An 18,866-nucleotide genomic window follows, 5' to 3' on the forward strand; every position below is an offset into this window, starting at 1 on the left:
TTTTCGTTTTGCAGATAACCAATCGTACGTCTTTTGGAGTCCACTTCACAATTTGTTTATAATATTGTTTTTTTAAAGTTATTTTTCTAGTTGTTTATAATATAGTTATCTTTAAGTTTCGTTTACAGTTATTCTTTTAATAAAAGTTAATTAAAAAAACAACATACTTCTTTTTGTTTGTGGGGGGGGTGACGGTCCACAATAAAAATGATATTTATATTGTTGAAGTACTATAGTAAGATGTTCAAGAGTAGTATTGAAAAGTACTGAGTTATATTTTCTCTGGATACACTACAACATGGTAAAGAAATCAAAGTAATACGAAACAATGTGTATCACATTTACAAACCTCTTGCAACATTTCCCATGCAAACCTACCCCCTACAAAATTAAGGGTGTGGGCTTCAATGACGACCCTCAAACCACGGAAACAATCACCCCACAAAGATTTTTATATTGTATGAGTGGGGCTGCGTGCCCTCCGCCTGGTGCCCTGGAGTCCACCACGCCCAGACCCGGTTGCTGCAGTGTCCTGGGGGAAACAGCCATTACAACGCGGTCATAACCATGCGTGATCATCACCATGAAGCCATTAGCACGCATATGGCTTTACCACACATGCTTTTATAACTAGTAAACATTTACCATGCATGATAAACGCATAATCTTAATAATGTCTTTGTGTTGACGAACACACGTTGTAATGACTGTGGCTTACGTGCTTCAAATAGTTTTTAGGTATACGTGTGACCAAGTCTGATAAGATTGGAGGCCAAGGACAAACACCGTGGTGTCTGTGGTAGGAAATCTCATCGATCACAGAGAAAATATGCGGAGGGTAAAATAAAAGTAACAGGTATAATAAAAATAACTGAGGAAAACTACTAAAATGACAGTCGACGGAGTATGTAATCAATGTTTGGTGCCTCAAAACTACATTTCAAATAAATATAGATACAATATGTTTATTAATATATTACAAAAGTATAGCAGCGGATGACACACCGGTACCGCCCTACCATAGCAAACAGCAGTGTCCCGGACAGTGTCCCGGAAGTACGCACCCCAAGACACTGCAAGAGCCGGCCCTGGGAGATGGTGAACCCCAGGACCATCAATGGTTCCAGTAAGGGGGCCACGCGACCCCCTCCGGACATTAAAAAAACCCGGGGCATTCACGTACCCAGGGCTGGAAGGTCATTTTACATATTACTCCCCCAGGAAGGTGGTGTCCCTGCGACGTGTACGAGGAGAGAGGGAGGTAGAGATGAAAAAATACTTAAAAAAATAAAATATTTTTTTTTAAAGCCTCGACGGGGTGCCGGTCCCCGAGACTGAGGGGAGGAGGACCGTAACCCCCCTGCATACTTCAAAATAAAACCACAGAGGGGTGGCGTTCCCCGGTGCTCGGAGCACCTTACAAGCCCCGTATTATGGATAAAAATTGTCCCCGGAATTTGCCCCTGGGACCTAATGAATAAAACGGACTTCTCGTTTTTTTTCCCCTTTTCCACCGCATACGTGTACCATACGCGTACCCCGTGATTTTTTATTTTTTTTAAAAAATTGAGCCTTAAGATCCATGGACGACCCCCTGAGCAAGCCTAGAGGGTCAGGATGTTTCTACCCTGTCCCCTTATCTTATTTCTCAGCTTTGTTTTACTGTTTTCTTATGACTCGGTTCTAGCGACGAACAAGATCGCTGCCAACACTTCCTGGTTTGAAGTGTTGACACACAGTTGACAGCCAATCAGCATGCAGCTCATGCTCGTAATTGTACGGATTTCTGTACGCTTGCTGTACTTCGTCTCTAGATATCGCTATGATTTTACTTTTAATTTTCTCAGAAACTACTGAACAGATTTACACCATTTAACAAAAAGCACAATCCTGCGAACCGAACACTACCTCTCTGAAAAATGTTGTGTAATTCCGTTCAGCCGTTCGGGCTGTAGGCCTGGCTAAATGTCCATATGGAAAATTGCATGGGGAAAACACGTTTTGGGACCCCCCTTTTTTCTCAGCCCCCACTTAATGAAACACCCCCAAACTTTCAGGGAAGGAGCAGAACCAAGCAGGCCATTTTCTTGGAGAAATTTGCGAAGATTCGTCCACAGGCGCCAAAGTTATTCCAAATAGAATGTTGTGGATTTCCTATGGAAACTAGGTCCTAACTATAACTACCTACTGGCGACCACCAATAGGTATGATTGATATAAATATATATATCTAGGAATGATGTGGGAGTTATTAAAGGGTCCCGTGGGGCAAATAAAAATAATTTGATTTTTTGCGGTAGAAGCGCTTCCCGTTACGCTACCGGTAGCTCACCGGTAGCGTAACGGGAGTTCGCCATTTTGTGTTTCGGTCGAATTTAATCACAAGATGGAGGAAAAACAATGTGGGAAATGGGTATAAGGGGGCACAGGAGATGTATCCTGACCCCCTAGGTTTTCTGAGGGTGGCTGAGGAGGGTCATATATGTCGGGGAAAAGAAATTGAATTTTTCGCGTGGTTAGCCGCCGGTACGCGAACCGGGTAGCGAACCAGGAAGCGAACATAAGTGAAAATCAGTGAAAAAAGGTACATTCGAAATTTTAAAAGAGTAATTATAGTTAAGGTAGCTCTGAAAAGAGCTTTTGGGTTCTGTGTAAGTTCTAGGTACTTATAAGTAGGTACCAATACATAGTCTTAAATTTTGTATGAAAACTCTGTTTCCCTCATCTGAGAAGTGCACACCATCTCCTCTGTAGATATCTTGCATGTAGTAACACAAGTTATTGTTGTAGATGGCGCCCATTCCATGGTCTCTCATATAAGCTGAAACAGACTTATTTACATGCTTCCTCGCTTTCTCAATTTGTGGACAAATTTGATTGGACCACCTCCATTTCTGTCTTTGGCATACATTGGAATATACTAAGGCAGTTTGAGGAAAAAGTGCCATTAATTGCTCAAAGGTGTCCTTTAAGAGCATTTCCAGACCTACCCCAGTCAAAGTACCCACATCATTTCCTCCACAGTGCACTATTATGAGGTCAGGGTTTGGCAAATGTAAAAAGGTTTTCACCAATGGTATCAATTGGTGACATCTCAATCCTCTTTGGCCAATCCATTTGATTTCCACATTTTGTAAATTGAGGTTGTGTAAATTTCTGTTATCAGCATACCTGTGAGCCCAGTGGATGTAACTATGTCCATCAATCCAGACAGAAAACATGGTGAGAGGAGGTTCTGCTGCAGTCAGATGAAGTGTGGGAATGAAATGGCAGTTGAAACAGTAGGAGTTTGTAAAGAAAAAAAACTGTGGAGTTTCAGTGCTAATGATTCAGTAGCAGTGATTGGTGGATTTCCATTGCTGAAAACAGAAAGTTAGGGTGCATGGATGTGTTCTTTGAAACATTTAATTTGAATGGTTAAGAAAAAATGACTTTAAGAAACATTGCAGTGGATTAGCAGGTGTACTGAGAGTTCAGAGTTCATTTGAAACATTGTTGTGTGAACTTGTAAACATGAGAGGTCTGGCAGGAGGTAGTTGCTATGGAAAAAGGGCAGAAAGGGCAGAGGCGGGAAGGGTGTTGATTTGAAAAAAGTGAGGGAAGAGTTTTGATTGGGTGACATGAGAGATATGTGTGATGAATTTCAGCATTTCTGTGCCTTTGTTGGTTGCAGCCTCTGGAGTGCATATCTTTTGCTCTGCTAAAGAAAAATTGGTGTGTTTCTGAGACTGTTTTGAAATTCAAAAAGCATTTGCTAAGGTGAGAAAAAATTCATTTAATTTAGATAGAGACTAGTATAGTTTATGGAGAAAATAAGGAAGCCAGCTGTGCATTTAAAATGTTGTTTTGTGTCAAGTGTTTTCATTATGTTTTCAAAAAAGATTTTGCTTATTTGACAAATTATAATTATAGATAATGTGAAGTATTAGTACTGACAGGGTGTGCTTGTACATAGGAGGTGTGCTGTGTTTTCAAATTATGACCAGAAAATCGTTTTTTAACAAAAAGACATGCTTTTTACATTTATGAGAAGGACAACATGGGGTGTGCTTTTTTAAATAAATATTTCACTTCCCAACATGAATATGGGAGAATAATTTGCTTGTTTGTTGGTTTAAAAACTCGTTTCTTGAAGTCATTTAGGTTTCACAATATGTTCTGCAAGAGTTACATAGTCAACATGGGGGCATATTTACAAGGCTTATGAGACACATTCACGTCATTTTCCCCATTTTAAAAGTGACTTTAAAGGTGGTGCAAGGTCCTTGTAAATACACCCTCATGAGTGCTTTGCAAATTTAAGTCATTTTCCCCTGGTGCATGTGCCTTGTAAATACGCCCCTATGTGTGCTAGACAATTTTAAGGTACTTCTCCCATGAATCTGGGAGACTAATTTGCTTACATGATGTGTTTAAAAATCGTGCTAAGGTGAGAAAAGATTCCTTTAATTTAGAAAGAGATTAGTATGCTTTTTGAAGAAAATAAGGAAGCCAGCTAGGGTGTGCTTGTACATAGGAGCTGTGCTGTGTTTTCAAATTATGACCAGAAAATCGTTTATTTTAAAAAGAAATACTTTTCACATTTATGAGAAGGACAACATGGAGTCTGCTTTTTTAAATAAATATTTCATTTCCCAACATGAATATGGGAGAATAATTTGCTTGTTTGACGGTTTAAAAACTCGTTTCTTGAAGTCATTTAGGTTTCACAATATGTACTGCTAGAGTTTCATAGTCACTATGATAATTATGATATACATTTAGGACTGTTTGGGGGGCATGGATATGCTGAGGCTTCTGTAATTGTCAAAGGAGGAGAATTATGTACATTGCACTGCTGCATACAGTCCTCACCTTCTGCGTACTCTTGGATATGCTAGACTATATCTACTCAATGAGATACCTAAGCTGAGGAAACACAGGTGATGTGATTGTGAAATGAGCAAAAATATTTGCACGTTTTTAAATTACATCACCTGTGTTTCCTAACATTACTAATCACATTGTGCAGATGAGGTTTAGGCATGTCCAGGGAGCCAGAGGAGGTCTGGCCTTTGTTCAAGTGTGCAGTGGACATGACTCAGTTCATCTGTTGGCCTGCACATGTATTATGTCCTCTGTACTCTTCAACAAGCCAAAATTTCATCTGCAACAATGAGTAGGCCTCACCTCAAACAAACTTTTGTGACTGCAAGACCTGCCTTTTTGCTCCTAGATATTTCTTGGTTTTACCATGGCTGCCAGACAATCCAGCATACCTCTGGATAGGCCACACCTTATGCTGGTGCAAGGGCCTTGTAAATACGCCCTCATGTGTGCTTGATAATTTTAAGTCACTTCTCCCTGGTGCAAGGGTCTTGTAAATACGCCCTCATGTGTGCTTGGCCATTTCAAGTCACTTCCTCCTGGTGCAAGGGCCTTGTAAATACGCCCTCATGTGTGCTTGGCAATTTTAACTCACTTCCCCCTGGTGCAAGGGTTTTGTAAATATGCCCTCATGTCTGCTTGGCAATTTTAAGTCACTTTCTCCTGGTGCAAGGGCCTTGTAAATACGCCCCCATGTCTGCTTGGAATTTTAACTCACTTCCCCCTGGTGCAAGGGCCTTGTAAATACGCCCCCTTTGTCTATGTTGTTAAATTACTGTAGGTAGAATTGACAACTAGTGTGTTAATTGTTTGCCTACTGTTATTGGTTTACTGTTTGGTAATAGTGGTTAATAACAATTTTTTTTTTAAATTTCCACAGATTTAACTGAAGATCTTTTGAAAATTTTAAACATGCCCTCAAGGCAAAGGAAACAAAAAGAAGCGAAGTGACTTACACTCCACCTTGGTAAAGATTTGCAGCAGTCCTCTACTATAAAATCGTTTCAAGTTGCCAAAAAAGCCCTGGGTAAGAAAATGAAATCATTTTTAAAAAGAATTTGCAGACAAAAAAATACCAGTATTGAACATGTTTTAGTGCAGAAGAAGAGAGACAATTTAAAGGAAAAGGAAAGGCCCGTCAAAAAAGTTTCTGCTAGAGCAGGAGATAACTCTGTGCATGGCAGTAGAAGGGAAAATCAATTCAGGGACATTCGTAGGCGAATGTTCCACAACAGGATAATTGTGAATTTGTTAAAAAATTTTAAGTAAGGCCAACAGAAAGTGGCATTTTATAAGAAAAAGAAAAATGTAGAGAAAATTATTGATCAGGCTTTCGAAATTAAGCGAAAGTTATTTATTTTGGTAATCAATAGAATTAGGAAACTAAACAAGGTAATTTATGATTTCAAATCAAATAGTAGATGGAAGAGAGTAGTTAATCGTAGTAATTTTTGTGAAGTTTTCTCAGGAGAATGGATGCATAGTTCAAGTAGTGAGGCATTTTTCAATGAGGAGAGTTACTTCCAGGACAATGATTTGGTGGATGCAGTTGACACCAGTGGTCGAGCATATGAGGTGAAAGATGGTTGTCCGGTAGAAAAAGAAAAATTTGTGTCTGCAGATGCAGAAGAGGTGTTAGTAGGTAATGAAGTTTTAGGGAGACGTCCTAAGGGACCAGTGTACACCTGGAAGTGTAGTACTATTTGCAGTGTGCGACAGGATTCCATCAATTTGCTTTGTGATTTTGTTCGTACATTTAATAAGAAAAGTTTAAAACAGAAAATGAAGTTGTTGCAAGAATTAGATCCTTGCAGAGTGAGAGAAGTAACAGGTTTGCATGGGCATTCACTGGCTTGTCTTTCCAGAAGAGTATGCCAGAGTGTTTTTCATCATTTCAGGATGCTAGCAGTGCATCATAATAAAGTGAGGAAATTAGTGAGAATGTTGTATTATGCTAAGAGTCCAGCAATTATGCTTAAACAATTGGGGGCGGAGCTTGCTGGCGTCCATGCAAGACGTGTGAGAGCTGAGCTCCTCGCCTGAGCCCCCTCAATATTCGTCAAATTGATCCTTTTTGGCGCCTCACTATCCCCAGCGAGGGCGGAATTCGCTTCTACGACCCCTAGAGCTGCTGGGGGCACCTTCCCTGATCGAAATCGGTGGTGGCATCGATCACCGGACCGGCGGAGTTTGGAGTTGCGGACCAGGCCGCAATCCGCGGACTATCCTTGGGGGCTATCCGCCCTACGTAACACTACGTGCGGCGTGAGGTTCCTGTGTGGCCCCGATCTACCGGACTGCCTTCTGCCTGGTGCTGATTCTGGCCCGGTCCTCACCAGTGCGGGTTCATTCTGGCCCCTCTGCCCCGTGTGTGTTTGCTGCAACCCCCTGGGTGGAGACCTGGGGCTACCCGGAGTGACCTGCGGACCGGACCGCGGGAAGCAGCGCCCTACGACTGCCGGTTGGCGGGCTCCGCCGATACTCTGTTCGGCCTGAGGACTAGAAGGACACTGGTATTGGGCCGTGTGCTTTGGTGTGTACTGGCACTTCTCGGCACCCGGTGCTGTGACCTGCACCGTAGCGTGAAGCCGGAGTTTGGATTTCCCCCCCTGGACTAGTCTGTGCCACGAGGCTCGCGGCCGCCATCTTTGGCTGCCATTCCTTGCTGTGCTCCGGACTGCTTCGCGTAGTTCGCTCCCCAGGCACTCCTCCTACGTCGAGCCGCCTCTTGCTCCTTGCTTGGCACATTTTCTGTGATCTCTGCCATGGGGAAAGGAGACAGAAATCAGCCGAAGCTCACGTTCGAGCAACGGAAGCCGAAGGGCGCGGAGAGCGCTCCTCCGGAAACATCAGCGCAGGCGGCGGAAGGTTCGCTCTGTGCGGACATTCGTGAGATGCTCGGCGCCATGGAGAAAGGCCTGCAGGACAGTATGTCCGCGATCGGCTCGAAAATCGACGCCCTATCATTCCGTATGGACCGGATGTCCGAAAGGGTGGACAAACATGCGGAACGTTTGGACATGGCGGAGCGCAGGCTGACGGAGGCGGAGGAGGCCCAAACGGAGTGGGACAAAGATCGTAAGCAATTCAGCCGTCTTCTCCAGGTCATACAGGACAAAACGGAGGATTTGGAAGCGCGTTCACGGCGTTCCAACATCCGCATCACGGGGGTTGCGGAATCCACCAACACCGGAAAGATGGAACTGTTTGTCGAGAAGCTGCTTCACAAGCTCCTGGGGGAGGACGTCTTCTCCCCCATGTTTATTGTTGAGAGGGCCCATCGCACTCTCGGTCCCAAGCCGCAGCCTGGCCTCCCACCGAGACCAATCATTGCAAAACTTTTGAACTACAGGGACCGCGACCTGGCCCTCCGTCTGGCAAGGGAGAAGGGGGACTTGCAGTTTGAAGGAATGAACATCTCCCTCTATCCTGACTTCACAGCAAGGGTGCAAGAGGAGCGGAAGTGATTTGCCCCCTACAAGAAACAGATGAGGGACATGGGGCTCGACTATGCCATGCTATACCCGGCGAGACTCCGGATAAATGAACAAGGTCATTCGCATTTTTTCACCGACCCGGCTGATCTGAAAAAATCGCTTAAGGAATGGGCCCAAGAACAGCGCAACAGCCCGAGGGATCAGCGTGCGGAGGATGAGGAAGCTGTGTCTTTGGAGGGCCAAGGCTGAACTGTCTCACGCTGCGTAGCTTGGCCTGGCTACTTCACTGTGACTGTATGTATTGTATTCCAGTTTTCGATGTGACTCTCCTTTGCCTTTATACCATTTTGGTTTGTGACCCTTAAAGTGCCTGGTTTGTGGTGGTGCCACGAAATGGAGCTCGAACTTTTGCTGCCCTTCTTTTGTTGACGAGGGGGGTGCTTCCGGTGGTACGTTGGGACTGATTGTTCACCACTCTGCTTGTTCTGCTGCTGGGGCTTAGGTGGGGTGCCGAACGCAATGGGGGTGGGGCTGGGAGCAACGACTGTATCTGGCCCTTGTTGGAGAGTATTGTAGTCTGGCCAGAACCTCTGCCCCTGCGCTTTCGGCTTTTCGACCCTCTAGGGGGTCCTGGGTTTGTAGTGGGGTGTTTCGGGTGGGTTCAGGGTGGGTAGTGCTATGCTCTGTCTGACCGGGTTGGGGTTGGTCGGCTGTGGGTGGGTGGTTGTTGGATGTGCTCGTGTATTGTTGCTGCTATGCTGTTTGGGGTTCAGGGTTTGCCGGGTGGGGGGTTTGTTTTTGCCGACTACTACACTGTGTCTGTCACTCCAGCTGCTCTGCGACATCTTCCTTTCTAATCTGCCATGTCGACTGCTGAATCACTGAGTCCGGAGTGCTCCCTGGGCTCTCTGCGATTACTGTCCTGGAACGTAAGGTGGCTCAACGATTTTCGCAAGCTCAGGAAGGTCTTAGCCTATTTGCAACGCCACCACATTGACCTTGCTTTACTGCAGGAAACACATTTGCCGCTTTCCAGCCCTATGTTGCAGGTGCGGGGCCTTGGCTCCGCTTGTGTCGCTGCGGGGTTCACAACGCATGCTAGGGGGGTGCTCATATGGGCTAATCCCAAATCCCGATTGTCGCTGACCCGAGTGGTGGTAGACCCGGAAGGGAGGTTTGTGGTTGCGCGCTGTGTTGGAAAGGATCATGATCTTTTGCTGGTGAATGTGTATGGCCCCAATTACGACTCCCCGGAGTTCTATGCTTCACTTGCTGACAGCTGCAGGCAGTTTGTGGGCTCTAGAATGCTGTGGGGGGGGATTTTAACTTGGTGCTGAACCCGGACCTTGACAGATCTGCGGGCCCCCCTAGGTCCCCTGCAGCTTCCGCGTCCCTCCTTTTGTCGGAATGTGTGAAACTTGATTTGCTTGATGTGTGGCGGCATAGGCACTCGGGCGGGGTGGGTTCACTCACTACTCGGCCTATTACAACATTCATACACGCATAGATTATTGGTTTGTTTCCTGCTCTTTGCTAGAAATGGTTAAGGGTTGCACGGTTCTCCCGCGCACGCTGTCTGACCACTCGCCCTTGCTCTTGCTGCTGGTGGCTCCTCCCAGGAGTATCCCCCCCTTCATGTGGAGATTCCCCCCGTACTCCCTCTTAGATGAGGTTTTCAGAGGGGAACTCGCCGAAGACATAGAGACCTATTTCGCAACCAATGTGGGCTCAGTGGACAGCGTTCAAGTTCTCTGGGACGCATTTAAGGTTTACATCAGAGGGATGACTATGGCGAAGCATTCTGGGGTGCTCAAAGCTATCAGGCAGCGCCTGCAATTGCTCGAGACTCAACTCGCTGCCCTGGATAGTCAGGCAGTGGACTCGGGGGACGCAGCTGATACGGTCACGCTTAAGTCCTTGCTAGATGAATTTCAGGAGGAGGCGGACAGGGAAATTAAGCATATGGGCAAATACGCGACGGCACGGGTGTATGGGGAGCGGGATCGGCCTGGTGCACTCCTCGCTAAACTTATGCGCAACAGTAGGCCCCCATTGGTTATCGAGGAGTTGGTGACAGCTGCTGGGGCGGTGGTTACGGAGGAGCAGGACATCTTGGCGGAATTTCATGCCTACTACACTGCCCTCTACTCCTCGAGGGACGCACATCTCGAGGACGAAATCGACGACTATTTGAGCTACATCCGAATGCCCTTCCTGGCTGACTGGCAGAGGGAGTTCCTTATGGCCCCCATTCAGAAAGAGGAGATAACGGAAGCGCTGGAAGGCATGAAATCTGGTAGCGCTCCTGGTGCGGATGGTCTCACGGTGTCCTTCTACAAGGCCTTCCAAGAGCAGCTGGTCCCGTACTTGATGCTCTTGTTCAATGACATTTGCCAGCAGGGCAGCATGTCGAAATCCATGAGAGAGGCGTTGCTTATTACCATCCCGAAACCTGGCAAGCCCCTTAATCAGTGTGGCTCCTACCGGCCGCTATCGCTGATAAATGTGGATGCGAAACTGTACGCTAAGGTTCTTGCGACTCGTTTGGCGTTGCTGGTTCCGGAACTGGTTGCCCCGGAGCAGGCTGGGTTTGTTCCCTCACGCAATCTCACTTATAATATTCGCACGGTCCTAGGCACGATCCAGCATGTCAAACACAAAAACAAAGCTGTGGCCATCTTCTTGGATATGGAGAAGGCCTTTGATTCTGTTGAGTGGTCGTTTATGCTGAGGGTCCTTCGTAAGTTTGGCCTAGGGGAGCCGTTTCTGCAAAAGTTGGGAGCCCTATACTACAAACCTACTGCGAGGCTGAAGATAGGTAACCTGGTCACTGCTCCCATCGAAATTGGGAGGGGCACGCGTCAGGGTTGCCCCCTCTCTCCATTGCTGTATGCCATGGTAGCGGAACCTCTCGCCTGCGCTATACGAGAGTACACCGGTTTGAAGGGATCAACTTCCCGACGTACCAGATCGGTATCTCCACATATGCGGATGACACTCTGCTATATGTTCGGGACCCGGAGGCTAACCTCTCTGCGGTGCTACGGGAAGTGGTGAGGTTCGGGGCTCTTTCGGGCCTCCGCGTCAACTGGAATAAGTCAGTAGCATTGCCCCTGACTCCGGTGACGCTCCCTTTCGACTCGGAGTACCCCTTGCAATGGACCACGGACTCTATCCGCTATTTGGGGATACGCATACATACGGACCCGGAGGTCCTGATACGCGAGAATTATGGTGTGGCCTACTCCAAACTGGTGGATGATGTCGAGGTGTGGTCCAGGCTCCCGCTTTCGCTCATGGGCAGGATTGCGCTCATGAAGATGGTGGTGCTCCCCAGGTTCCTTTTCCTATTCGTGAATATACCAGTAGTCCTTTCCAAAGCCTTTTTCCGGCAACTTACCCAGACACTTGTCCGCCTGGCGTGGGGGGGGCAAACAGCCGCGGGTGCAGTGGCAAACGCTCACCCTTCCATACGACCAAGGAGGCCTTGGGGCTCCGGACCTGGAGCGATACTACAGGCTTGCTCAGGGCGCACACCTACATACGTGGATTCATGGGGATCCGGGTATCCCTCATGTGAAACTGGAGAGACTCTTTGCAGACCCCGTCCCGCTTCCGGCGACAGTGTGTTATCCGCCGGATAGGAGGGTCGGCAATCTGGACTCTATAGCTGCCACGAATCATGCTTGGCATGCGCTGATTGGCTCCCGTGGGTGCACGCTGCTGTATTCTCCTTTGCTCCGTGTAGAATGGGCGGCCTGGTTGGCTCCACTGACGGAGAAGGGCGTCCTGAAGGCGCTACGTGACCTAGGCATTCTTACCATGGGTGATCTCTTCTCAAAAGGCACTCTGAAAACGCTGCAGCAGGTCCTTCAATCCTGTCCCGGGGCAACGCTACTTCATAGTTTTCAATATCACAGGGTTCGTAGAGCGGCCCTTTCCGTTTTAGGACCGGACTTGGCTGAACCGCCGGAAGTGCCGGAACTCACCTATGTCATCAAGACCCCCTCGGCTCGCAAGCTGGTCACAGCTCTTCGATCCCTGGGTGATAGACAACGGCAGTATCCCCCCTCCAAGGCCCGTTTGGCCTGGCAGGCTGACCTCCAATCTCCCATCTCAGACGACATGTGGCGTTATTGTGCAACTAATACCAGGAAAATCTCGCTCAACGGTAGGCACCGACTGGTACATTTTAAATTCCTACAGCGTGTCTACTACACGCCCGAGAGGTTGCATAGGTATGGCCTTAGAGAATCAGCGGAGTGTGAGCGTTGTCACTTTCACACAGCAGACTTTCTCCATATGGCCTGGACTTGTCCTGCCATACATAAGTACTGGGTAGAGGTCTTTGCGGACCTCAGTGCTATCCTTGGTGAAGTGATCGTACCTAACCCAGCGCTCGCCTTACTTGGTTTTTCAAAACCTCTTCCTGTGGCTATGCGGCGACTTGCGGACATGGCATTACTGACGGCAAAGCGGCTGATAGCACTGTGCTGGATGCGGGGACCAGTCCCTACTAGAAAACGGTGGGAAACAGACTTGCTTTACTGTTGCACGCAATCGGAGGTGTACAGTGAACTCCTGCCTCCAAAGAGTAGACCCAAAAACTTTTGGGGGTTGTTTCGAGCGTTTCAAAGTGCGAAAGAGGATGGTGAGTCGGACCCAGAGAGTGTGGAGCTGGATGTGCTGCAGGAGGAGGGGGCTGTGTCGGCAGTGGATGAGGAGTGTGTCGGTTGAAGGCCTTACCGTTGTGACAGTGTGGTGAGTCACGCCTGACTTTTGAGATGTTTTGAGTTGTGAGTTGCTTGTGACGGCTGTTCTGGTTCATGGCGACCGCAGTCCCCTTCCCAGAGCGTCATCCTGCCCTGGTGGGCATTTGCTTATCTCCCTTAGCCTAGCTGAGGGGCTCATGGTTGGGGTGCAGAGTGGGGAGTGGGTGGTGGGCACGGGTTTAGGTAGTCTGGCTTGTTCTTCTTTTGGGGTGGGTGGGTTTGCTATTGTCTGGGGGGTTTCCTCCCCTTTACACACCTTTCCCTGGGTCCCCGTTGGTCTTGCCCTCGACTCTGGGTTTCTACGCAGTTCTTCCCAAGTGGCTATTTCGATCCTGTCAATCTGGCACGCCACGCTGCCCCTGGGTCTGACATTGTCGGCGTTGTGGGGTGTGCATCCTGCCTATATGCTATGATCATCCGATGGTAGATACTACGAACTGTTGCTTCTGCACACTTGTTCCACACCTGCAGTTTCGCCGCCAGGCCCTAGGACTGTTGGTCTTTATGGCTGTGTAACTTACCTGTACCCAGGGATTGGAGGGTGTTTCTTTTTTTGGATGCCGCCGGCCTCCGGGTTGTAGGCGATGTCGGCTGTGTATGTAACTTGTGAGTGCAATAAAGTAAAATTTAATAAAAAAAATTATGCTTAAACAATTGAGCAGTGCTCTTTTGCATGGTTCAGAACTACATGTGAAGAATATTTGTGAAGAAATTGAGCTCTGTTACTTTGCTAGTAAAGAGAACAATGTTGAAATTGACCCAGTAGAAGAAGGTAATGTGGAGGAGAGTGTACAGATTTCTAATATAGATAAGTTTCACAAGGAAATTTCCATCTTTCAGGTGAAATCAAGTGAGAGGCCTAATTTCACTTGTGTGTGTTGTCGACGGACTTATTATAAGAATCAGACTAAGTTAGTGGATTTATATGCAAAAAGTGAAATGGAAAACAATAGTGAATGGAAGGATTTTGCCACATACTTGATGGTAGAAAATTGTTTTGATTTGGGATCGGACCAATGTATGTGTACTTATTGTTTTAACAAATTAAACCAAAACCGGATGCCTGCTAGAGCGGTTCATAATAATCTGGAATTGGTTAACATTCCTTCTGAATTGAAGGATTTAAATACTTATGAATCTATTTTGATTCAAAGTGTGCATCCCTTTCAGGCTATTGTATGAATGGAGCCAAAGACAGGGAAATTGCCTCCATCAGATTTACAGAGAGGATTAAAGGGAAGAGTTGTTTATTTGCCTTTAGATTTGAAGAAAAACATTAATACAATTGGAGTAGAGAAAGTGGAAGAGGAACCTCTGGTTATCCTAGTTAATGGGGTTCGGACAAAGAGTAAGAAAATCTGGCAAGATTTCGTGGATGTTAGGAAAGTCAAAAAGGCAACATTGTATTTGATAAAAAACAATGAGTACTACAAGAATGTATGTGTTACAGAAGAGGAAGTAAGTGAAGAAGAAGACAGCAAATTGTGTGCTGGACAAATTGAGAAAGTAGAAGCCTCTAAAAATGAAGAAATATATGAACATTATAGTGTTCATCCTTTGCATTCCAAGGAAGTGATGGGGAATGCTATTGAGTTGTTTCAAATGAAACAAGCCAAAGGGAGTCCCATTAGTGTTTGGGAGGAAAGTTTGGAAGCTCGGTGTTTTCCACAGTTATTTCCCACAGGTCGAGGAGGACGATATGATGAGCGACCTGATCAAATTCCTGCTTCTGAATACCGGATTTTACGATTGTATGCAGAAGATCCTAGGTTTCGTCAATGCATTCCCTACTTCTTTCACCTACTGTTTGAAAGTGATCTGTCTGGAGTGTCTTATGCAGTGAACCACAACCTGAAAAGTGGTGTACAACTGCGAAATATCTCAGCAAGGGACTTTATGGATAAAGTCAATGTGCAAGACAGTATTTTGGATTCTCACCTGATTAATCTGATGGCATGTCAGCGTGGTACTAATGAGTATTAGTACCGTCGTCATGGTGACTTAAAATGTATGCTGAGGAACTTCAGAACTCCCACATGGTTCCTCACTCTCAGCTGTGCTGAGTATGGCTGGGAGGGAAGATTTACTTGAATTTCTACGAGAGGCAAATGGAAACATTGAAAATATTGAATTCAAGACACCCGGAGAACTGTGCTCTTTGGATCCAGTGAATGTATGCAGGTACTTCAATCATAGATTTGAAGCTATGATGTCTTTCATCACGAACAAGAAAAATCCTCCTCTTGGAGAGGTGTTGGATTTCTTTTGGAGAAAGGAGTATCAAGCAAGAGGTGCTCCTCATATACATATGCTGCTATGGATCAAAGATGCACCCAAATTTGGAACAGATCCGGATGACTTAGTGATGAATTTCATAGAACAGTATTCTACATGTGCTGTTCCAAAGTCAAAGGAAGACAAAAGTCTAAGAGAACCAGTTTTACGGTTCCAAAGCCATCGTTGTGGAAAGTACTGTCGTAAATTCAGAAACAAGAACAAGTACTATACAAAATGTCGTTTTGGATTTCCACGATCGGTGATATCTAAAGGAAGAGTGAACAATTTGATGTCTTTGCTGCGACATAATGTGACAAGGAAATCACCCAAAAATACATACAATTTGAAAAGAAACGAAGAGTCCAAGAACATCAACGACTACAACCCAGTGATTTTGTCCATGTGGAATGCTAACATGGATATACAGTTTGTGGCTGACAACTGTATGGCTGTGGCTCGGTATGTGACGTCTTACATCACAAAAAAAGAAAAGACAGAACTCAAGGATATGTGGGAGGACATTTCCCATGAAAAGAGCCTCAGTAAGAAGTTGTACAGTTTCAGTCTGAAGATGTTGTTGCATCGAGAAATCGGAGCTTACGAATGTTTTGACCGGTTATCTTCAGCAAGTCTCTATGCCAAATCTAGGAGTATCATTTGGGCAAGTCTTGGTCTTGCTGCAACGCGTAATCGAGTTCTGAAACCTGTACGGGAAATTGAGTATTTGGTGGAGAAGGAGCCAAGCAGTACAGATATTTTGAAGACCAACATGTTGGATACATATTATCCAAATAGAAGCAGTCACCTGGAGAATGTTTGTCTGTATGAGGTTCTACAAAATTACATTTTCAAGAGGAACATCACAGAATATATTGATAAAGGAGTGTATGCTGTAATTGGAAGTGAGGGATGTCTGGTCAAGCAAAGAAAATGTCTATTGGTAAATCATCGAAAATTGGATTGCGAATCTCCAGAAAGAAAAGAGTTTTTCTATTTAGCTCTTTTGCAACTTTTCAAGCCTTGGCGTGCAGAAGAGGAACTGCTTGGAGATTTCCTCTGTTACGAAGACTCTTTCAATGCAGCCAAGGAGTCCATAGAATGTCCTGTTTTTCCAAAATATCTAGAAATGTTGAATGCAGAAATCGAGCAGGAAGCAATAATTGCAGCCGAGATTGCTAGAGACAGTTCTCAGGACAGTCAGAGTTCTGTTTCATTGAGTCAGGATCCACTAGGAGGACCAGTTATCGAAAATGAAGCTGCCACTGCCATGATTGAAGTGGAAAGAGCCATGGCACATGCTCAGGAGGATGCGGTTAACTTAGAAGATTTGGAAAGACAACTCAACGTTGAGCAGAGGAAAATATATGACGAAGTTACCAGCCAAATTGATCATGGATTAAGTCATGAGAAGAAAGAGTGCTCATGTACGTCGTTGAAGCCTGTCCGACTGTACGTGAGTGGAGAAGCAGGAACTGGAAAAAGTTTCCTCATTAAAGCAATTTCATGTTATCTGCAGAAAAGGACTGAGTCATCGCTGTCTTGTGTTGTCACCGCTCCAACTGGACTGGCAGCACATAATATTAAAGGTATTACTTTGCATCGCCTACTGATGCTGCCAGTGGAGCATGATAACAAATTACAATACCACAAGTTATCGGGAGATCCTTGTTGTGAAGTTTCTAGAGTCCTGAAGAAGATGAAACTTCTTATCATTGACGAAGTAAGCATGGTTTCCAATGTCATGCTTGCCTTTGTGCATTTGAGAATGCAGGAAGTTCTTAAAACAGAGTATGATGTGTTATTTGGTGGCAAACACATCATTGTTTTCGGTGATCTTCTGCAGCTGACACCAGTGAAAGGACAACCAGTGTTTAAACTGCTTACGCATGAAGACACTAGGAAGTGCCTAGGAAGCATTGGCAACGTTAACATATGGTTAAACTTCAATTATGCTGAGCTGCGTGAAAATATGCGGCAGGCGAAGGATGAAGATTACAAGAATATTCTACAAGATGTTAGAATCGGGAAAGTGACTGAGCGTGGGAAAGAAGCTTTACATGCACGATTACTGTCAAATTTGTATCCAGAAGAAGACGTTCTGCCAGAGAATATTTTTCATAAAATTACTGAGAAGAAATCGGGAATATGTTTGATGCCAACTCTTGCAGAATGTTCCATCTTCAACAACAAAATGTTGAATTTAGAAAACCAAGAGATTGTGAAACTGGAAGCTATTGACAGAATAGAGCATATGGGAGCAAAAATTATTTTGTCTGAGAATTTGAAATCTAAATTTGATTCATTAGAGAAGACTATATCTAAAACTGCTGGTTTTGAAAAGACTCTGAATGTGTGCTTAAATTGCCGTATCATTTTGAGAAGGAATTTACATGTTGAAAGAGGTCTGGTAAATGGATCAATGGGTAATGTTGTTGATTTTGAGAAATACAGAAATAGAGATGGAATTGAATTTTTAAAAATTAAATTTGATGGCATTGAGGAAGTACAGCTAATTGGCCGTTGCACAGCTAGGTTTTTGCTTGTAAAAGACTTATATGTTCGCCGTAGGCAATTTCCTGTTTGCTTGGCATATGCGGTGACAATCCATAAATCGCAAGGTTTAAGTGTGGACAGTGCTTTGGTGAATATTGGCAGTTCTGTGTTCAAAGAGGGTATGGCTTATGTAGCATTGTCACGAGTCAGAACATTATCGGGTTTGTACTTGATTGAGTGTGATGTCACAAACATTTGTGCAGATCTAGATTGTGTTAAGGAATACAATAGGTTAAGAAGAGAGTATGCGCCACATTTGCCTCAATATCCTTTGTTTGAGAAACGTGTGGTAGGCCGGAAACGAAGAAATATCACTAATAGTAGGGAGGTTGTAGCAAAAAGACCAAAAGTCGATGAACCCAAAATTGTAAGCAAAAAGAAAATGAATTCTGTTGAAGGTGTTGTTGGTTTTCAATTTGAAAATAGTTCTGGTGTCAACTGCTATGCTAATGTAGTGGTTAATGATGTCTTTTCTCTAGAAACTTTGAAAGAACAAATTGTGATCAATTTGAATCAAAGTTTTTGCTGTTTGTTGAATTCTGTGTTAGAGAAATGTAGCACTGATAGAACAAGAGTAGAAAGTGTGTCTGAAATTCGAAATCTGTTAGACAAATGTTCAGGTCAAACACAATTCTCTCAAAATATTCAGCAAGATTGTCAGGAGTTTTTAATGTATATGCTTAATATATTGCAAGATGAAGGTGTAGATGTAGATCATCTGTTTGGCCTTTCTTATCAATGGCAGCATGACTGCGAGAATTGTACGTTATCAAGTACTACTAGTGTAGACTCAGAAAGATTTATATATTTAACTTTGCCAGACAGTAAATCAGTATCCTTTAATAAGCTAGTAAAAGCAGCCGATCAAAACATGGAGTGTAGCCAATGTAAGTCTGTAATGCTGTCCACATTATTTATACGAAGATATGGCCAGTATGTCATTTTAATGTTCCAACGATGTA

The sequence above is a fragment of the Lissotriton vulgaris genome, chromosome 11 (assembly GCF_964263255.1).
Source record: "Lissotriton vulgaris chromosome 11, aLisVul1.2, whole genome shotgun sequence".
Taxonomy (NCBI): Eukaryota; Metazoa; Chordata; class Amphibia; order Caudata; family Salamandridae; genus Lissotriton; species Lissotriton vulgaris.